Source organism: Gopherus flavomarginatus, chromosome 2, assembly GCF_025201925.1.
Source record: "Gopherus flavomarginatus isolate rGopFla2 chromosome 2, rGopFla2.mat.asm, whole genome shotgun sequence".
NCBI lineage: Eukaryota > Metazoa > Chordata > Testudines > Testudinidae > Gopherus > Gopherus flavomarginatus.
The window spans coordinates 76,269,461-76,291,691 of NC_066618.1; the positions used below are offsets into that span (position 1 = coordinate 76,269,461).

General features: G+C 43.1%; 1 protein-coding gene and 1 long non-coding RNA gene across 6 annotated transcripts in view; one reads left to right on the plus strand and one right to left on the minus strand.

Moving 5' to 3' along the window:
- The window catches only part of RBMS3 (RNA binding motif single stranded interacting protein 3), a 977,979-nt gene that overhangs the window by 373,402 nt on the left and 582,346 nt on the right, over positions 1 to 22,231 (plus strand). The window lies entirely within an intron of this gene.
- On the minus strand, positions 15,893 to 22,166 carry LOC127044102 (uncharacterized). The gene is made up of 3 exons (XR_007772403.1): positions 21,824 to 22,166; positions 20,285 to 20,403; positions 15,893 to 16,179 (listed from the first exon to the last, which is right to left on the minus strand). It is a non-coding gene; the product is annotated as an uncharacterized LOC127044102 (long non-coding RNA).

The window sequence follows — 22,231 nt, forward strand, 5'->3', positions numbered from 1 at the left end:
AGTTTTGGAGTGCATTTCAGGACCTGAGAGTTTTGTTGCATGTTTTAAAGATGTCCCCTCCTATCTGTATTTCTCCATGCTTTCTAGATCCTGACTCCACATAATTGGAACAATCATAAAAACAAAATAAAATACTGTGTAAATAAAGGAAGTTCTTCTTTATTATGACAGTTGGCAGATGCTGAATTTAAATTAAAATATGTATGATTGCTTTTCCAGATTCCATACAAGCAGAGGCGGACCCAAATTAATCTTATGCCATCAGCTGAGGCAGACACCTCTCCCGTCCTCAAAGGAACATGAAAGCAATCCCTCATGGAACTTAAGAGGCTGCACCTTAAAAAATTATGTCAAGCCATTACATTTATAGGCTGTTTATGATGCTCATTACTACATACATGAGCACATCAGTGAATTTAGTCTCAGAAGACACTTCTGTCTAAGGATGAACAGGATGTCAATGGCAGAGTCAGGGACAGAACCCAGATTTTCTGATTTCCAGTCCAGTGCCTCACCAATACAAGTATCCTTCCTCTGTCCATGTCCACTGTTGTACTCCACAAGTGACCATGTAATGCCTAGCTGTGAATGTGGCCCCAGATTTTCAGGCAGCTTTGCACGTGAACTATACACTCCTCCCCATGCCATTAAAGTATTTCATTAAGAGGATGTGCCTGGGTTATCACTCCAAATCACCACTTTCACATGGCTGTAGCTATTTATTATTATTATTTATCTGTATTACCCTAGTGCATGAGAGTCCTCGTCATGGATCAGGACCCTATTGTGCTAGGTGCTGTACAAACACAGAACCAAAAGATGGCCCCTACCCCAAGAAGCATACAGTCAAAGTGCAAGACAAGACTACAGATGAACACAGACAGGTGGGGAGTACGAATAAACAGTTTTATAATATTGGTCATGTAATAACCTTAGTCCCAGATTTGGACCTTAGCGTCCAAAATATGGGGGTTAGCATGAAAACCTCCAAGCTTAGTTACCAGCTTGGACCTGGTACCTGCTGCCACCACCCAAAAAATTAGAGTGTTTTGGGGCACTCTGGTCCCTCTGAAAAACCTTCCCTGGGGACCCCAAGACCCAAATCCCTTGAGTCTCACAACAAAGGGAAATAATCCTTTTTCCCTTCCCCCCTCCAGATGCTCCTGGAGAGATACACAGACACAAGCTCTGTGAAACTACACAGAGTGACTCCCCCTCTCTGCTTCCAGTCCTGGAAACAAAAAGTACTTTCCTATTCCCCCAGAGGGAATGCAAAGTCAGGCTAGCAATCCAACACACAAATCTCCCCTTGATTTCTTCCTCCCACCAATTCCCTGGTGAGTACAGACTCAATTTCCCTGAAGTAAAGAAAAACTCCAACAGGTCTTAAAAGAAAGCTTTATATAAAAAGAAAGAAAAATAAGTACAAATGTTCTCTCTGTATTAGATGATACAACACAGGGTCAATTGCTTAAAAGAATATTGAATAAACAGCCTTATTCAAAAAGAATACAAATCAAAGCACTCCAGCACTTATATTCATGCAAATACCAAAGAAAAGAAACCATAGAACTTACTATCTGATCTCTTTGTCCTTACACTTAGAAACAGAAGACTAGAAAGTAGAACTACTTCTCCAAAGCTCAGAGCAAGCAGGCAGCCAGAAAACAAAGACAAAAACACTCAGTTCCCTCCACCCAAAGTTGAAAAAATCCGGTTTCCTGATTGGTCCTCTGGTCAGGTGCTTCAGGTGAAAGAGACATTAACCCTTAGCTATCTGTTTATGACAGGTCAGCCTGATAAGCAGTGGTCTTAGCACACCAACAGCCCTAACTGTTGTCAATTGTTTTGTAGGCATTACTGCAAAGGAGAGTTTTAAGGAAGGATTTGAAGGTGAATGTTGAGGTAGCTTTATGATGTTCATCAAAACAAAAGGAAGCATAGGTAAAGTCAGGTACTAGAGAGCTCCTTAAAAATGATGGCTCGTGCTTCTAATTTAATCATCCATAAAATTCAAAGAAATCCATTGTCCCCACCAATTTACCCAACTTAATAAGCTGTGAGGAGATTCTCATGTGGCTACTAACCCTTTGATTTCTAGAGTCCATTTCAGATCTCCATTTCGGAGTTATTAGTTCCTTTTCTTTTATTTCAATATGTGTCAAATATATTTATCACTTGTGTCATAAACAGATAGCTAAGGGTTAATGTCTCTTTCACCTGAAGCACCTGACCAGAGGACCAATCAGGAAACCGGATTTTTTCAACTTTGGGGGGAGGGAAGTTTGTGTCTGAGTCTTTTGTCTGTCTGCCTGTTTTCTCTGAGCTTTGGAGAAGTAGTTTCTACTTTCTAGTCTTCTGTTTCTAAGTGTAAGGACAAAGAGATCAGATAGTAAGTTCTATGGTTTCTTTTCTTTGGTATTTGCATGAATATAAGTGCTGGAGTGCTTTGATTTGTATTCTTTTTGAATAAGGCTGTTTATTCAATATTCTTTTAAGCAATTGACCCTGTGTTGTGTCATCTTAATACAGAGAGCCCATTTGTATGTATTTTTCTTTCTTTTTATATAAAGCTTTCTTTTAAGACCGGTTGGAGTTTTTCTTTACTTCAGGGAAATTGAGTCTGTACTCACCAGGGAATTGGTGGGAGGAAGAAATCGGGGAGATCTGTGTGTTGGATTTGCTAGCCTGATTTTGCATTCCCTCTGGGGGAATAGGAAAGTACTTTTTGTTTCCAGGACTGGGAACAGAGAGGGGGGAAGGGAAAAAGGATTATTTCCCTTTGTTGTGAGACTCAAGGGATTTGGGTCTTGGGGTCCCCAGGGAAGGTTTTTCAGGGGGACCAGAGTGCCCCAAAACACTCTAATTTTTTGGGTGGTGGCAGCAGGTACCAGGTCCAAGCTAGTAACTAAGCTTGGAGGTTTTCATGCTAACCCCCATATTTTGGACGCTAAGGTCCAAATCTGGGACTAAGGTTATGATAACTTGTATGTATTTTAAGCAGGGCTGCTGGTACTGCCTATTATTAAGGTTGCTCGGCATGGGCAAAGAGACTAGAATTGGGATCAGAAGTCTGAGGAGTGGAAACTTGGACTGGCGAGGTCCAGTCTAGAGGGGGGGAGATCTTTCATTTGCTTGCTCATTCTCAATAACTATTTCCTCCTGTTTGATCTTCTGCTTTTCATGGTTATACCTGTGGCACACTTCATTTGCCATTACAGGTGCATAGCATGGAGACTCGCTCTTATTTAACAGTAGTGTCTCTTTCCCACCAAGACCATGATGACTATTTTGGGGTCAGATAGCTGGAATTGTGAAGTCAGTACTGCACAGCTATCTGAGCCAGTAGGCTTACCATAAATAGTGACTACTCATTATTGCAAAAAGATATTTTTTTCTCCCCAAATGCCAAGAGAACCACATGCAAATAAGCATGCAGATATCACAGTGAAGGTTGCTGCGCAGTACACATTCCAATTCCAGACAGGTAGGATGATGCAGAGGCTTAGAGACTTGCAACAGCTTTATGGTGACCCACAATAGCTAGAAGGACAAGAAATCAGGACAGTTCTACAGAATATTTTTAAATATTAGAGAGGCAGCATTGGTGAGGTAATATATTTTATTGGACCAACTTCATTCAATTTTATGGGTCCAATAAAAGATATTCTCTCGCCTACTCTGTCTCACTCATATCCTGGCCCGACAGAGCTACAACAACACTGCAAACAACATAAATATTAGTATAGTTTGGGAACAACAGCTAAGCAGCTGATGAGGATTGACATTTTTAGCTAAAATAGTTAATGTGTCTGCATGAAGGCCAAGGCAAACCTTATTAATCTTGGCTCTTTCTAGCCATAAACGTACACTGTTAGGATACTGTGTGTACTCTGTGCACTGCATAACAATGTATTTTTCCAGTTGCAAAACGTGCCTATCATCTGGAGATGCTTGCACAGCCATTAAGACAATTACAACACAAATAACTGACACAATGTCAACCCAGAGAGGCTCAAGAAAATGGGTAATGCCATTCTCGTGGCCAAAAGCCTGACTGACTGGATGAGCTCTGCAGTTTGTCCTGAAAGGTGAATTTGGGCTCTGTTAGACCAATGTGGGTCTCTATTAGACCAAACTCTACACAGCTTCCATAGAAAATGCCTTGCCTGCCAGCCCAATAGTTGAAATCTGGGAATTGTCTGCAAGAGCACCTCCGATAGTCTCAGCTATTATGGGGCACAGGAAGGAGGAGGAGGGAGGAGAGGAAGATAACTAAGCCATGCTCCTTTGTATATTGGTTGTCAATCAAGGAGACCATGACTTTATCATGCTCAATTCTGAAAGTAATCTGAAAGGAACAAGGAAATGTGAAGACTGCAGCTAGTACCTGGAGATTCTATGTTAAGAAACATTATTCAAGTTGCAAAGTCAAGCACTCAAAAGTTAGGAAATGCCAGAATTAAGGTTTCCCTTTCAACATTTCCAGTTATGGACTCCCTTGTACTATGATACAGTCTTAGTTGCATGGTCACATTCTTCTTGTTTTTTTCTTCTTTGTTAATATAGATTTTTGTGTGTAATTTCCTAGGTTTTCAAAAAAGCACATTGAAAAAAGACATTGCATCCTGTGGCATCATACTGATACTCATGTGGTTCATCAGCTGGGTTGGAACCTTTAGATCCACCACACAGAACTCTGTCACTTGAGCTAATGGAGTAACTGATAGCAATAGTATTTTGTTATCCTCTGTGTGGACCAGCATTAAAGGGGAATGCCAGTGTGTTTGCCAGTGTATTTCACAGATACTTGCTGACAACAGAGGGATGATTCTGGAGCAGAGTGAACTGTAATGGGCACAAACTCGTCTGCCCATCTGCCCCAAACTTTTACCCCTCCCATCCTATCCCTTCCAGCCTGTCCCTGTGGCGTTCCTACCTCGTCCCAGCCAATTCTCATCTAGCCAGCCTCAGTCTCAATTCCGCAGGCTTCTCAACTCAACCCTAGTCTCTCCCCCAGGAAGTTCTAGTCTCACTCCTGCAGTCCCAGTCTCACCCAACTCTCATTCCCAGTTTTTTCTCCCTGCCATTCCCAGTTCTCTCCATGCTCCAAGTCTCCTTGCCCAGCCAGTTCCAATTCTTCACCCCTCTTCCATCTCCTCATCCGATCTGTTTCTCTCCACCATCCTGTCTTCCAGTCCCAAACTTCCTCCTAAGCTTCTTGTTCAATCTCAGTGTGTCTCCCCCCAACCCCGTCCTCCTTGTCACTTTCCCTTGCCTAGCAGTGCTAGTTCTCCCCCACATCCTGACTCCTCACCAGATCTGTCTGCCTTCCCTCCTCATTCCCCAGCCCATTACACTGGGTCTCAGTCCCCCTTTGTTGCCCACTAACTTACAGCCTCCCCCTTCACTCCTCATCTTATCTCTGTCTACCCCTATTTACTGTAACTCAGTCTTTTCTGCCTCCTCAGTTCCCTCCCTGACTTTCAGTCCCAGTCTCTCTGCCCAGCCAGTTGCATGTCCTCCTGGCTCCCTCTACTCCCAGGACCAGTTTTCACTTCCTCTGCTGCCAGTTGCAGTCTCTCTCCCTCCCAGGATCCATGTCTCAGTCTATTCCTCCTTCCCTGCTTCCCAGGTCAAACGCTTGTCCCCTCTACATTCACGTCAGGCAGCTTCATCCTCTACGCTGCTTGGGCCCAGCAGAGAGAGACTGTAGAACAGAGGAGTCTTAGTGAATGGACAGCTGAGAGAGGTGATGGGCCAAGAAGAAAGGGAGATGGAAACACTGAACATGAAGAGAGAAGGGGCTGATATTTTCAAAGGTGCCTAAGAGAGTTAGCTGTCAGATTCCTGGCCCAAGTAAGAAGGGAAGGAAGGCAGACAAGCCAAATCAGAAAAGTGTCATCTTAAAGAGCAATGGGTGTTAGGTGAAGAACAGCTAGGATTTAAGGAATTTTTGAGAGGGGAAAAGGCATCGTATGAAGATGACTTTGTGAATTGAGGGTGGTGGTGGGAGGAAGCAAGTCAGAAAAAGGAAGGAAAAGTACCATAATTAGCATTTGACTCTTTCTAGTAAATGAAAAACCTCCAACCACTGTGAATTTTCTTGGCCTTTTGACAGGCAAGTGGTAGCTTTTGCTTCTCTCCAGCCCTAATGTGTGTATATGTTGTGTATCCACTATCATTCCTGTTCTGGAAAGTTGATATGTATGGGATTGGGAAGTTGAACATTTATACTTTATGGGCTGCCTCGAATGGGCTTGATACTGTATAATGGATAATGAGTTACACTACAGCTAACAAAATACAGATTTTCCCAACCAAACATATTAAATTCAATACATTTTCTTTGGTTATGATGGACAGTAACCTGGCGTGACATTAAGTTTAATTTTGCATGGCAGGTTGCACTGGTCCTGTGGTAGCTGGAAGCCATTTGTTACATAAAATGCCATCATCTATAGAAAAAGGTGTTGCTCAACTGTGTTGAGCAAAAGAATACTCAGTTTATGCCCCCAGCAGGAGGGGGACTATCTTAAATTTTTTTGGTCCTTTCATGTACATCTCCACAAAGCAGACACTTTCTCATTTTGCTGGATAGGAAATAACTGAAGAGATTTTTCCTTGTCCTTTACAATTTGTTTTAAAATCATTACACATATGTGTTTGATTCTGTGTTAATAGAAACTTAATTTCTCTTCTAATACAATGAGAAACTTTCCGTGCTGATAACATTGCTCTTGAGGCTCAAGTAAATGTTTTCACATGCTTTCCACTTCCCTTCCTGATTGTGTTTTAGGTGGGAAAGAAACAATAACATTTTTTCCACGTCCAAGATTCTGGTTAACTATGTCTTGTATTTTTTGTTTGTTTACAAAATACTTTGTATGGTATAAACTGTGAATAAATACAGGGATTATTTGGCTAGAACTGTAGACAACCCAAAAAGCAGTTCTGCATTTCCTACCCTGACAGTTCAGTTTAAAAGAGACTGCAGTTACTTAACAGAGAACTAGTTGAAAATGTTTTTTTTTCCTGAAAAACTTTTTCTGCAGGTTTTTAAAAAAGGATTAATCTCGTGTTCAAAAATGTTTGCAAACATTTTGTATGTAGTGATTTTTTTCATTATTTAATCATTTTTAATGTAATTGAATGTTAATTTCCCTTCTTTTGTCTTCCTTTTTTCCTTCCTTTTTTTTTTTCATTTTGACACTGAAAAAAGATGGGGAGAGAAAGCTGGCGGGGAGGAAAAAGCATAAATCGAGGAACCGAAAATTAAACCATTTTTTTTAGTTTTAATTTTATTTAGGGTTTTGTTTTTTAAAAGCAAAATAAAAAGAACACAAACATTTTAAATAAATTTTCATTTTCAAAACAGGCCATTTTTTTAACCAGCTCTGGGCCAAAATAGAATATTAATGTAGAGTACTGTCTTTTTTTTTAAAAAGTCTGATTCAGGAATTGAAATTGCTTGGGAGGGCTTATTTTGGCCTTTTTTTCCCAGCCAGAGTTGTGTGGACAAACTTAATCTCGGAGGGACGGCGGCTGGTGGAGGGATGGAGAGAGTGGGGAGGTGCCTCTCACAATGAGTAGTATTAGGCCTGGTCTACACTACGCATTTAAACCGATTTTAGCAGCATTAAACCGATTTAAGGCTGTACCCGTCCACACAACAAGGCCCTTTATATCGATATAAAGGGCTCTTTAAATCGGTTTCTGTACTCCTCCCCAACAAGAGGAGTAGTGCTAAAATCGGTATTACCATATTGGATTAGGGTTAGTGTGGCTGCAAATCGACGGTATTGGCCTCCGGGCGGTATCCCACAGTGCTCTACTGTGACTGCTCTGGACAGCAATCTGAACTTGGATGCAGTGGCCACGTAGACAGGAAAAGCCCTGCAAACTTTTGAATTTCATTTCCTGTTTGTCCAGCGTGGAGCTCTGATCAGCACGGGTAGTGATGCAGTCCCAAATCCAAAAAGAGCTCCAGCATGGTCTGTACGGGAGATACTGGATCTGATCGCTGTATGAGGAGACAAATCTGTTCTATCAGAGCTCCATTACAGAAGATGAAATGTCAAAGCATTTGAAAAAAATCTCCAGGCTATGATACAGAGTCCACAGCACAGTGCTGCGTGACATGCGTAATGGAAAGCCAAAGAATCAAATGGACGCTCATGGAGGGAGGGAGGGGGTACCGAGGACTCCAGCTATCCCACAGTCCCCACAGTCTCTGAAAATTATTTGCATTCTTGGCTGAGCTCCCAATGCCTGTAGGGTCAAACGCATTGTCCGGGGTGGTTCAGGGTCTATCTCATCAATCTACCACCCTTCCCCCTCTGTGATAGAAAAGGGGGAAAAATCGTTTCTTGACTTTTTTATATGTCACCCTATGTATACTGCATGCTGCTGGTAGACATGGTGCTGCAGCAGTAAACAGTAGCATCCTCTCTCCTCCTCTCCCCGGTGGCAGATGGTACAGTGCAGTAGGACTGATAGCCATCCTGGTCATGAGCCCGTGAGTGCTCCTGGCTGGCCTCAGGTGAGTCTAGCCGGGGGCACCTGGGTAAAAATAGGAATGATTCCCGGTCATTCCCAGTAGATGGTACAGAACGGCTGGTAACCATCCTCATCATAGCAACTGGGGGCTGAGCTTCATCAGCCCCCTCCCTTTCATGTGTAAAGAAAAGGTTCTGTACTGCCTGGACTATCATAGCAGCGGGATGCTGGGCTCCTCTCCCCCACACCACTTAATGTCCTGCTTGGACTATCATAGCAGCTGGAGGCTGTCTCCCCCTCATTTTATCTCAGTAACAAGTCAGTGTTTCTTATTCCTGCATTCTTTATTACTTCATCACACAAATTGGGGGGACACTGCCACGGTAGCCCAGGAAGGTTTGGGGAGGAGGGAAGCAACAGGTGGGGTTGTTGCAGGGGCACACCCTAGAATGGCATGCAGCTCATCATGTCTGCAGGATCTGACATGGAGCGGCTGTGCTCTCTGATACACCAGTTCTCTAGTACACTTGCCCCATATTCTAGGCAGGACTGACTCTATTTTCAGATACCATAAAGGAGGGATTGACTCGGGGAGTCATTCCCATTTTTGTCTTTGCGCCTCCCGTCGACCTCAGCCAGGGGCACCCATGACAGCAGCAGACGGTACAGAATGACAGATAACCATCATCTCAGTGCCAATTTACAATGGCGCAGCAGACAGTACAGAACGACTGATAACCGTCTCTGCTGTCATGCAAAGGCAAATGAACGCTGCTGTGTAGCGCTGCGGTATCGCCTCTGTCAGCGGCATCCAGTACACATACGGTGACAGTAAAAAAAAGCTGAACGGGCTCCATGGTTGCCATGCTATGGCGTCTGCCAGGGCAATCCAGGGGAAAAGGGCGCGAAATGATTGTCTGCCATTGCTTTCCTGGAGGAAGGAATGACTGATGACATTTACCCAGAACCAGCCGCGAAAATGATTTTTGCCCCATCAGGCACTGGGATCTCAACCCAGAATTCCAAGGGGCGGGGGAGACTGCGGGAACTATGGGATAGCCACGGAATAGCTACCCACAGTGCAACGCTCCAGAAATCGACGCTAGCCTCGGACCATGGATGCACACCGCCGAATTAATGTTCTTAGTGTGGCCGCGTGCACTCGACTTTATACAATCTCTTTTACAAAACCGGATTATGTAAAATCAGAATAATCCCATAGTGTAGATGTACCCTTAGTGGCAGATGAAGAAGAGTGGGGAAAAAATTGAAAATGTTATATTTAATGGTAGTGAAACTTCCCCTGAACTGACTATGCACAACTCTATCATTATTTTTTTTTCAAGAATCATGACTGACCAATATTAATAATTTGTATTTTAGTAGTGCTTGTGTGCCCTACCAAAACTGAGCAAGACCCCAATGTGCCAGATAACGTACAAACATATAGTAAAAGATCCTGCCCTGAAGAGCTTCCAGTCTAAATAGAATCATAAAATATCAGGGTTGGAAGGGACCTCAGGAGGTCATCTAGTCCAACCCCTGCTCAAAGCAGGACCAGTCCCCAACTATTTTTTTTTGCCCCAGATCCCTAAATGGCCCTCTCAAGGATAGAACTAACAATGCTGGGTTTAGCAGGCCAGTGCTAAATAGACCAGACAGACAAAAGTGGGAAAGGAAAACAGAGTGGGGAAAAGACTTCTTCAAGGTCATACAGCAGGCAGAGGTGGCAACCGAACACCGGTTTCTTGATACCTAGGGCTTGTTCATGTGAGGAAATTTACTGGCATAATTATTGCAGAATGTCTACAATGAGGAGTTATGCCGGTAAAACTGTAGAGGTATAATGATATCATATAATTACGCTGGTAAATTTCCCTGTGTAGACAAGCCTCCAGTTCTGGATCTTAACCACTAAACCATACTGCATGGAAAAGCTGATCTCCGAAGTATTATTGCTAGCAATTAAACAAAACCAGGTTTAGTAAAGGAAAAACAAAAGAAAATCTTGCTTAGTCTAGGAGAAAAGATGACTCCTTTTAAATTAGTCTGGAGCTCTATCTATTCCTGCTCACCTCTATTCATAACCCTACCCTGCCCACTAGTGAGCCATTGTCACTGAGTTCCCTGTTTTAAGGCCTAGTGTTCCTGACTACCCTTAGGCTATGTCTCTAGTGATGGGTAAACTTGCAGTTATACGCTAGAAAGCCTCCAAGTTCACTTCTACTCTCTCAATGACAATTAATTGCCTGTGTTCTTAAGTGTTTATAGGTCCCAGTAAACAGGCAGCATATTTATGTCCCCCATTACCTTCAGCAATAAACTTCCTTAAGAAAAAAAAATCTCATGTTTCCTGATTACAAAATTATTTTAAGTAAACATGGAGAATGAAGAAAAGACACTGGTAAGCAGGACTTTGAATGAGAGAGGTGGGATTTGGAGAATTCTCTCCTAATAAAATAGAGCTGTAGTATTGTACAGTATTAGTCAAACACACTACAGCTTACAGCAGTGACACTGCATTGTTCAGACTGTAGAAAAATGGTTTAGCCACTGGAACAGACACAATATTTGCTAATCTGGGATGATTTGGTGCTGCTACAAGAAGTAGGACCTTGGAAATGCAAATATTCTAATCACTTTGAAATTGTAATGTTTTCTCGAAGTTTTGGAATAGCAATGAGTAACATAATTAAGGGTACTACAGTGTCACTTGACCGGTATGGCCCATCCTTGGATCTCAGGGTTCCTCACATTGTGTTTCTCTGCCCTCAGACCACTGTACTCATGAGTCGTCTTCTAGGCTCAAAGAGCTTGCAATCCGTTCATCTACAATTTAGTCCACCATGTATCAGCCTTTGAGAAACATTGACTGTTTCCTAAGGGATACACTATCCAGTCCACCACCCTTGCAGACTGGAAACTCTCACATTGTAATACCACCTGTCTCACAGGTTGTTACTGTCATCATTCCCTCATGCCTTACGAATGATGTAATGGTTGTAAAGCATTTTGAGATCCTTAAAGTGAAGAGTTATAGATAGAAGATAAAGGCAGTATTGTTATTTATTAGTTTCTTATTATGTTGGTGAGATCCTAGGGGAAAAGGTTGTTTGCCTATAACGGTATTCCTTTAATATAAGGAGCTTTTGGGGCTGACTACAATTTGTTGATTATATAGTTTTGTTTTTCAGACTAGAGAGTGAATCTGTTAGAAAATATTAGCAAAAAGTAGTATCAATGAAGCCAGGTTCTCGAGTGAATTCACTGTGTAATTTGAAATCAATGTGTTATGTGAATCAATCAGAAGATGCCCTGCCTGTCCTCCTGCCATTCTCTGCTGTTCTTCGATGTCAATGGAAATCTTTGAGCTTTGTTGATTTTAATTACTAAAGTATTAGAAGAGAGACTTAAAGGCCAATTAAATGGGACAGTATTCCAGTACTGCTAAACCTGAAGCTCCAAAGTCACAAGTTAGATCCAATGTTGTATGCGGTGTAGTTGTAGCCGTGTTGGTCCCAGGATATTAGAGAGACAAGATGGGTGAGGTAATATCTTTTATTGGCCCAACTTCTGTTGGTGAGAGAGACACACTTTCCAGCCACACAGAACTCTTCTTCAGGTCTGGGAAAGGTACTCTGAGTGTCAGAGCTAAATGCAAGGTTGTATAGATTGTTTAGCATAAGTAGTTAGCCCATATTCTAAGGGACCCTTCAAGGTAGAGTGGCAGAGGTGTTAATAGGCCACTTTACTTTGAATAAGTTAAAAATGTTTTTGAGCTGTCTTCTGATATTTTTGAACTCTTCTTGCCCCCACCCCCAATGTGTGTATGACAACTAGTATGGCCAGTTTATACCAATTAGTGCTGGCAGTGAGAAATACCATTTTGGCCAGTACATCCCTACATCAGTCAACTCTGAACCCCCAGCCACAGATAAGTTTTTGAAACCCCCCACAGCAACTCTGTCCACACAGCCCCACAAAAATCCTGCACCCCTATTTCCTCTCCTAAGCCTCACATTTGTCCCTTGCTCCCCAGCCAGTGGCGGATTAACAAATTTGGCGCCCCTAGGCCCTCAAAAAATTGCCCCTCCCCCTGCCAGCTCACCTCTGCTCCCTCGCGATAAGCCTGGGAGGGAGGAGGGAGAAGGGGAGTTGTGGTGCGCTCGGGGGATGGCAGCGGTGGAGCGGAGGTGAGCTGGGGCGAGGAGCAGTTCTCGACCTCCCCGGGTTACTCCCCGTGCCCGCGGGCCCTAGCTCACCTCTGCTCTGCCTCCTCCAAGTGCATCGCTACTCGCTTCTCTCTCCCTCCCAGCGCTTTCGTGCGGCAAGCCTGGCAGGGATGTGGAAGGAGGGAAGCGCGGCGCGCCTGGGGGAGGAGGCGGGCTGGGGATTTGAGGAAGGGGTGGAGTTGGGGAGGGGTCACGAGCAAATTTGCCACCCTTGCAAATTTGCCGCCCTAGGCCTAGGCCTTGTTGACCTAGGCAATAATATGCTGCTGCCCCCAGCATATCTTTGCTCTTTCTACAATTCCAGGGCATCTTCACAGCCCTCTCCTAATCCCAGAGTGGGAAGGGGTAACAACTTTAGAAGTTGTTCTCTCACACAACCTCCCAGACCTGGGAAGGGGGAGCACACCTCCAAGTGGGGTTCTCCTCTCTCTTTCCCAGGCCTGCTGTTGCTGCATTGGAAAGGATGAGAAAGGACAGGGTGGGGGGGAGCAGGAGGTGAGACAGAAGGAGAGGAGGACAAAAGCCACCCTAAACTCCCTCAATCTCCCTCATTTCTTGTGCAAATGAAGTTTGGTGCTCCTTCCCCCCCTCGCCTACCTAGAAACATCTCTGGGTTTCTAAGGGGTGAGGCAGGGAGAGCTCTGCTTGCCTCCTGTAGAAGCTCTGATTGTCTTTTCTTCCCCAGGAAGTGGGGACAGCAGCCAGTCAGAAGGGGTTTTCCCATTCCATGCATGCTGGAGCTTCATAGACTCATAGACTCTAGGACTGGAAGGGACCTCGAGAGGTCATCGAGTCCAGTCCCCTGCCCTCATGGCAGGACCAAATACTGTCTATACCATCCCTGATAGACATTTATCTAACCTACTCTTAAATATCTCCAGAGATGGAGATTCCACAACTTCCCTAGGCAATCTATTCCAGTGTTTAACTACCCTGACAGTTAGGAACTTTTTCCTAATGTCCAACCTAAATCTCCCTTGCTGCAGTTTAAGCCCATTGCTTCTTGTTCTATCATTGGAGGCTAAGGTGAACAAGTTTTCTCCCTCCTCCTGATGACACCCTTTTAGATACCTGAAAACTGCTATCATGTCCCCTCTCAGTCTTCTCTTTTCCAAACTAAACAAACCCAATTCCTTCAGCCTTCCTTCATAGGTCATGTTCTCAAGACCTTTAATCATTCTTGTTGCTCTTCTCTGGACCCTCTCCAATTTCTCCACATCTTTCTTGAAATGCGGTGCCCAGAACTGGACACAATACTCCAGTTGGGGCCTAACCAGCGCAGAGTAAAGCGGAAGAATGACTTCTCGTGTCTTGTTTACAACACACCTGTTAATGCATCCCAGAATCACGTTTGCTTTTTTTGCAACAGTATCACACTGTTGACTCATATTAAGCTTGTGGTCCACTATGACCCCTAGATCTCTTTCTGCCATACTCCTTCCTAGACAGTCTCCTCCCATTCTGTATGTGTGAAACTGATTGTTCCTTCCTAAGTGGAGCACTTTGCATTTATCTTTATTGAACTTCATCCTGTTTACCTCAGACCATTTCTCCAACTTGTCCAGATCATTCGTACCAGTCTGGCACCAAGCAGGGGCTAAAATCCCATTACTCAAGATAAACTTGTGAAGGTTGGCAACACCAGCATCTCATGTAGCCATTTTTATTCTATATCCCATTTCTGGGGCCAGATCCAAACTCCCAGTAGGAGTGCTTTAGGGAAGGAAATGTCTATAAGGATCTCATCCTAGATGTTTCCACCTCTACGTTCCGTTACCCTTTTGAGAGGGGTGGAGTTTTCCCTCTCCTTGAAAATATTGTGTGGCTCATCCCCATCCTGGATTGATCCCCAGGGAGCATCATGAAGGCCCTGTGCCTCTGCAGGTGCACTGGCCCCCAGAACCAACCTCTCTGCTCGTTTCCCTAGCAGCACAGCTCTGTCAGACCTGTTCTGCAAGGGACAAGTCTGCCTTCAGCAGCCCGCAGCAACAGAAGTTTATGGAAAAGATCATGTAGGCTAAGGAGGATGTGTTTACCCCTTCTCTGCATATGTGGATCCTGGGCCCATGAGGTACCCTTCAAGTTGCCCAAAGAAAGTGTGTGCGTCAGGGACAAGATAGTGCCGCCTTGAGGGGAAAGATCTGTGAATGGAGGGTCACCTACCTCTAAGAGTAGATCTCAAGGAGTCTGAGTACTGTTTTTCTGCTGCTGCTTTTTTTTTCTTTTTCTTTTTTTAAATTTTATAAGTCTTCTGTCTATCACGTGATAGATAGCATCTGTGTGTATTGCTGTTAGAATTTCAGTCAGCGACGTTAAAGCAAATTAGCTTGATAAATGAACTATTAAATAGCAAGATTCTACGTTCATAGACATAGTTTTAAGGTCTCTGGACTGCATAAATTGACAGATCTAGAAATAAAATCAGTATTCTTCTTGTAACCCATTGTAAACAAGCTGTCAAGCATCACTACAGTCTCCTTTGAAAATAGCTTTGATGAGTAAATAGAGAAGAATAAACACAGAGACAGTGTCAAAAACGTAAGCCCAAGATAATTGTTGTGGTTTTTTTTCTTTACCTATTATATTTCTTTAGTTGTTGGCAGCTGTCTTTCTGCTGCTAAACAAGAACATTTTTCTTTAGTTCCTGCTTAGACAGTTTTGACATTGTTTTGATGCAAGTTAATGCTCCCAGAATATACATTTCTGCTTTTAAGGAGCATGGGGTTAGAATTTCTTTGAATTCCTCCTTGATTCAGGTAGGTGGGAATCAACAAGACATCTGTGTTAAAAGCTAAAAACTGTAGTTTCTTGTACACAAGGCTTTATTTTTATTTTTTTTTTAAAAAGTGTGTGTGTGTGTGTGTGTGTGTGTGTGTGTGTGTGTGTGTGTGTGTGTGTGTGTGTGTGTGTGTGTGTGTGTGTGTGTGTGTGTGTGTGTGTAGAACCGCATCTTAGCAAATAAGAAAGCTATTGAATTATTTTCTCCTGCTGGGAGCATCCTTTTTCACCTTTCTTTTCTCTTCACCTACCTGCTTAGGAACGGGAAAATTTAAATTTTACAAAGTGAAAAACCAAATTAATTCCTCTATCTCTGCTTCCCAGGAGAAGCATTTTCTTTCGTGTGTGTGTGTGTGTGTGTGTGTGTTAGCTTTTACCTGCTTTGAGCTTTTCAGACATGTTTTTGGTTGAGTTAATATCAGTAAGGTGGTGCCTCTTCTGGCATCTGTCTCAGAATTTATGTAGCTGTCAGATTTACAGTTGGTTTGTTCCAATGTATTTTATTTTATTTCTAAATTTTCTCTTGGAGATATTCTTGTTCCTCTGTATGTCTTTTGAAATCCCCCTATGTTGGGTGATGTGTATGGTAATTCCTTTTCAGGTGCACTGGAACTTGGCTTGCTTACCAGCTTCCCATGACTAGCTCCATTATTGAGTTGATAATGAGCATCTAGTAGGAAAGAAGAAAGTTGTGAAGTTAGTCGCCTGTTGCTTATTGGGACTGAACTGCTTGTTTTTTCTTTTGTGTAACATTTATACTTAACACTCAGTAGGCAAACTGCTATTCCAGCTTGCAAGTAGATTCAGTTATTCAAATGCGCTGGCCAGAAAATGAAGGGGATTCTATTTAAACAGTGTACTCCCAAGTCATAGATGATCTTTTTGATGTCTGTATTTTGCAAATGGAAATTTTCCATTTTCCATCACCGGTATTATTTCAGAGGCAGCATTATCAAGGCTGCTTTTTGGCTGGTTATTTGCATTTTTCCTTTCAATACTGAATTTCCTTACTTTCTCTCCCAGCCCCACCACTTTCATATCAAATTCCCATTTTGATTCCCTTCACTTCTCTGTCTCATGATTAAGGGCCCAGTCCTGCTGAGTGCCAATGATGAGCTGACTTCAGTGAGAGTTAAAAGTGCTCAGTACCTTGTAGAATCCAGCACTAAGTGAGGTCTACTCCATCTGTGTAAAGCTTGAATGTTTCAGCTCTCTACATGGAGAATATGGAGAGGATAGGTAGCTGAAATTCACCTCTTCAGACCAGTTAACAGAACTTCTGGAATAGCAGCTACACCCAGCTTGCCCTGGTTAAGCAGGTTGTTTAGGCCACTGGATCTGTGTAAATGTGAATGCCTGTGCCACCTCCTTCCTGCTTCCTGTCCTTTATTGTGGGTCTGTGGTAGGAACCCATTCTGCAGCATATAACTGGTATGTGGGCACCCCTCTGTAACTGCTCTGCTCACAGTTCCCCTGTAAAGTTTAAATGGAGAACCTTGCTCTGGTCTTCTGCTCTAGAGGAGAAATGGGGAAGCAGCCGTTATGTAATGAGCTTAGAAAGAATGCAGAGGGACTGAAACACTGAGGCCTGGATTCTTCTCCTTTTGACATCAATGGGAATCTTGCTTTTGTCTTCAGGTCTCCAGGACCTGATCCTCTGAGACTGGGACAGGGTTCATAGGCCTGCGACTTGGCCTCAACCATGTGTTGAGTCCTGAATTAGTCTGTTAATCTAATCTACTTTTATGAGCCCTATTATTGCAGTATCTGAGTGCCTGAGTCTTCAATGTAGTTATCTTCACAACACCCCTGTGGGGTAGGGAAGTACTATTATTCCCATTTTACAAATGGGAGAACTAAAGCACAGAGAGGATAAGTGATTTGCCCATGGTCACACAGGCAGTCTGTGGCAGAGCAGGGAACTCATGACCTTTTGTATCTTATACGTGGCCTTTAAATCAAGCACTGTCTAGGTGGATCTTGCAATAGGACTTTTGTCCTTAGTTACTGTAGGTAGGTTAGCTTGTAAAGAGAACACAATTGCACAGTGTCTTAGGTTATGTCTTTACCACAGCCTATGTTGGCAAAATTTATGTTGCTAAGGGGCATGAATATTCCACTGCCCCTCCCCTAGTGACATAAGTTACACCAACATAAGTGCTCGTGTGCACAGTGCTGTTTCTGATCAATGCATGTGGCCATGGTAACATAGATGGTAACTGGTTTAAGCCAGGTCTATACGTACAGCACTGCACTGGCACAGCTATACTGGCACAGACTGCAGCACATGTGGTGAAGACGCGTTCTGCTGACGAGAGAGCTCTCCCGGTGACAAAAAAAAAAAAAATCCCTGTCTGCAAGTGGCAGAAACTATGTCGGCAGGAGAGCTTTGCCACTGCAGCACTGCACATATAGACATGGCCTTAAACTAGTCAGCAGCTCCATTATTATGGCCCTGTGCATAGAAAATAGTGTTTGATCAATAGGACAGAAAAGATTCAAGACCTAACCCTGTCTTGACTGACACTACATTATGCCTCTTGGTGGCTGTTGCTGCTGCTGCTGCTTATTTATTTTTATCACCATAAAGCTTAGAATCCCTTGTCAAGGGCCAGGGCCCCATTGTTCCAGATGCTGTACAAACAGAGAACAAAACAACAAAGAATTTACAAACCAAGTATTAGGCAAAAGACAAGAGAGGGATAGAGACAGACCAGCTGGAGAGTACAAGGGAACAGCGAGACAATACCGGTCAGCATGCTTGGCAGCGATCTAAACACACCAGAGCAGCATGTTTTTTTGTAGGCATCGCACAGCAAAGGAGAGTTTCAAGGAGGGACTGAAAGGTGGATAATGAGTTAGCTTTGTGTATGTTTACAGGGAGCTTCTCCTTAGCACGAGGGTCTGCCTGGGAGAAAGCAAAAAGGTGCCTGCTTGAACTTTTAAGAAGTGAGAGAGAAAGAGGCCGGCATCATTCCTCAATGAGAGGTGGGAGTCGATATTTCAATAGTGAATGAGAGATGATAGGTTGTCAAGGGTGTTGAAGGTGAAGACAAGCAGCTTATCTTTGATATGACAGAGTAGGGAGAGTCCATGGAGGGACTCAAAAAGCAGGGCGACATGGCCAAAGTGACAGGCTAGGAAAATTCTTTGCAGCAGCGCTCTGAATGGATAGGAAGGGGCAAGACTGCATTTGTCAAGGATGTTGCAATTGCCCAGCCATGATATGATGAGATTTTTAGCTGTGTAGAGAGGAAATGCTGTATCTTAGGGCATGTCTACACCAGGACTGACTGATCATGGCAAGCTGGGGTGTAAATCTGCAGCGCTCCAGCGTGCCATGTGCTAACTGTCCTACCGTAGTGGACTACGAGTTTCCTAGTGTTCATCGATGTATCGTGGTTTGAAACAGCAGAATGTCAAAAGTCACCAGAGAACTTGTAGTGTGTATCAGCAGGGGCCACACAGACAGCGCATGGCCCTCTGGAATGCTGTAGATTTACACCCCAGCTTGCCAGGCCGTAAGTTCTTGTGTAGATGTGCCCTTAGAGATTTTATGCAGAAAGAATCTACAAGATTTAGGTGTAGCCTGGACCTTGAGAGGAGTCTGCTCCAAGTAAAAAATGAGGCTCAGGTTATGGGCCTCAGTGACAGGCACGGTAATGGTGGTGTTGATCATGGGGGACAAGAGAGGAGATAGCTGGGAGTGCTTGGGGAGGAAGACTATGGGTATGTTTACACTGCAATTAAAAACCTGTGTGCCAGCTGGCTTGGGCTTAGGGGCTGTTTAGTTGCAGTATAGATGCTTGGGCTGAAGCTTGGGCTCTAGGACCCTGCGAGGTAGGAGGGTCCCAAAGCTGGGGCTGCAGCCTGAGCCCAAGCATCTATATGGCAATTAAATAGCCCCTTAGCCTGAACCCTATGAGCCTGAGTCAGCTGGCACAGGCCAGCCACAAGTGTTTAATGGCAGTGTAGACACTCTCTGTTCTAGCCATGTTGAGTTTGAGTTGACAGCTAGACTCCATGAAGAGTTGTCAGAAAGAGTGGCTGAGATTTTAAAAATTAGGCTAATAATGGCTGTTGCACTTTAGCTTTATAGCTATCACACTTTCAAAAACCTTTCTGAACCTACGTTGTGCTACTTTAGCAGAGCCCTAGCAGTTGCAACTGAAAGTTCTTACCAGTGGAAAATTAGAGAATATATACCTAAAACTCAGTAATTACTCAATAGAATTATGCCTTCATCCAAAATATGTCTGGACTACATTAATTTGTGCGGAAAATACCAATGGCATTAGAGCATTTTGTTGATGGAAATACTTGCTATCTAGCAGAAACAGGAAATTGCTTAGTTTGTACAGATTGGAGTATGACTTGATTTTGTACTTAGCATTACAGATATTAGAGATGGAAAAGACCTGTTTACGTGTATACTTCATCACTGAGCCATTACACGTTTCTTTACTATAGTATTGTATATTTTTCGAGTGTTTTGTCCAATCTACTCTTCAATGTTTGTGATAGGGCTTCCTGTACTTCCCTTTTGAGGAATCATTTGGTGAAATGTTGTGGCCTGTGTGCAGGAAATCAGACTAGATGATCAAAATAGTTCTTTCTGGCCTTAAAAAAAATCTGTGAATGTTGGAAAGTCTATTATACGTTTAAATTGATCCCATCTCAGTCAGGAAGTTTTTTCTTTTATATTTAGTCTTAATCTTTCATATTTATGATTTCATCCCATTACTCCAGGATACACAGGGCTTTCTTCCCCTTACCTGGCTTTCCAGAGTCAGATTCCCTATAGATGTATGGCTATCACAGTTTCAGAAATCTTTTTGGATCTACTTTGTGTTACAGGATCAAGCCCTCAGCCTCCCTGAGTCTGTTTACACATCTGTAAAATGGAGATCATAAAAATCACCTACCCATCTCACAAGAATGTTGTGAGAATTAACAGTTAACATTTGTACAGTACAGTGCTTTGGAGATATGGGGCAGATTTTCAAGTGCTTGGCTCCCAAAACTGGAGCTGGATTTTTGAAATAACTCAGAACTTAGTAGCTTCCATTGCATGACACAGAGTGCTGTTTTAGTACTAAAATGAAAAAAAAGCCACTGAGGAAGTGAAACCATGTGTTCTGGGATTGCACTGATTCATACATGTGCATCACACTTTTGCTCTGCCTCTCAGTTTTGTTGCACCTTTTTTGCTGGTGTAACTGGCAGGCTGTGGAGATGTATATGAATCCTTGCTCAACTTAATGCCATGCTTGCTTACAAGAACAGCAGTCTGACAAAGCAGAGTAGAATGTGATGTTTGCGTGCCTGTGTCACGTGCAAGTGTGTGCCCACAAACCAAAACACAGCCAGCAGGTCTAATTTTAGAGCTTACCAGCCTTGAGAAGCGTCCCTTTAAAGACATACTTTTCCCTCTAAAAACAATTTGGTTGATCAATACAGCTGCTGACAATCCTACTGAAATAGTACATATGATTTAAATAAAAACAAAGGAAACCACTGCCCAGTAATTGTAAATTAAAAAAAAAAGAAAAAAGAAAAAAAAAGAAAATAGGCCACTAAACAAAGATCCACAAATTAAATGACGTGTCAAAGGAATATGGGATTTTAAAATTTAAACCTGGGATTTGTACACACAATAAGACAAAGTATATTGACTTATTTATTTGTACAGTGCCCAGAAATGTTACAGGTGATTTATATATATATAAAGTAGGTCCCTTCAGATAAATAATATTCAAAACTTTTGCTTAAGTTGGTCAGAATCAGCTTGAATCTCTTGCAAGCCTTCTCTCTTTACTCAGGCTTTTAGGGAGCAGTGGTAACGTTTATGGTGCAGATGTGTGAGACTGGTACTTCTGGGTGCTGTGGGATGTTGCTGGGGGATGGTGTAATGGATTATCTGAGATTTATGAAGAGTATTTTTTAAATTATATTAAAGTCATGGAAAGCTCAGGAGAGGTGATCCCCTCCCCCACTTTGTTATAAATCTAAATAGAGAAATGGCTGAAACAAGTCTTAATATACTGGATCTGTCAAAGTGAACACTTAATATGCATGCCTCTTTTTACCCCATTTGTTTCTGTGCAATGGTAGATTATTATACAAATTAGTTTTTTGCTGAAAACAATTCCATGTTGGAGAATCTGTTGCTGATCTACTAATAGACTCTGTGACCTTGTGGGTTATTTGTTTCTTTTAACAGCGTCACAAAGTATCAACAGTTTTCTTTTTTTAAAGGCTCATTCTTTGCAGTAATTCCTTTGAGTCCCAGGTATTCTGTGCTCCTGGCTTACCGTTTGGCTGGTTTGTTCTGTGGCTTTGTGAAGTGCAGAATCCACTGCCGGTATTTGAAGTTCCTCGGGTTCAGTTACACCAGCAAGCGCTGCTGTAAAATTGCTTTGCTTTCCGAGATAGCCAGCAGAGGGAATCGGGACTTTGCTTGCAGCAGGGCTGAAAAAAGCAGGCTGTTTCTTCTTGGAGGAAATACTGCAGCCTTCTGGACTGCGTCTGCTTCTCGAGGGAGAGGCTCACTGTAGTTCCACCCACACCGGCTGGAAGGAGGGGGTTTGAATGAAAGACAAGACAAGCCCTGAACACCATGTCACACCGTGAGAGGGGCAGCAGCAAGTAGGCTGTGGAAAGCTGCTTTTTTATTTTATTTTTTTAAATCATAAAGGGGAGGGGGGGTTGGGGTGAGGAAG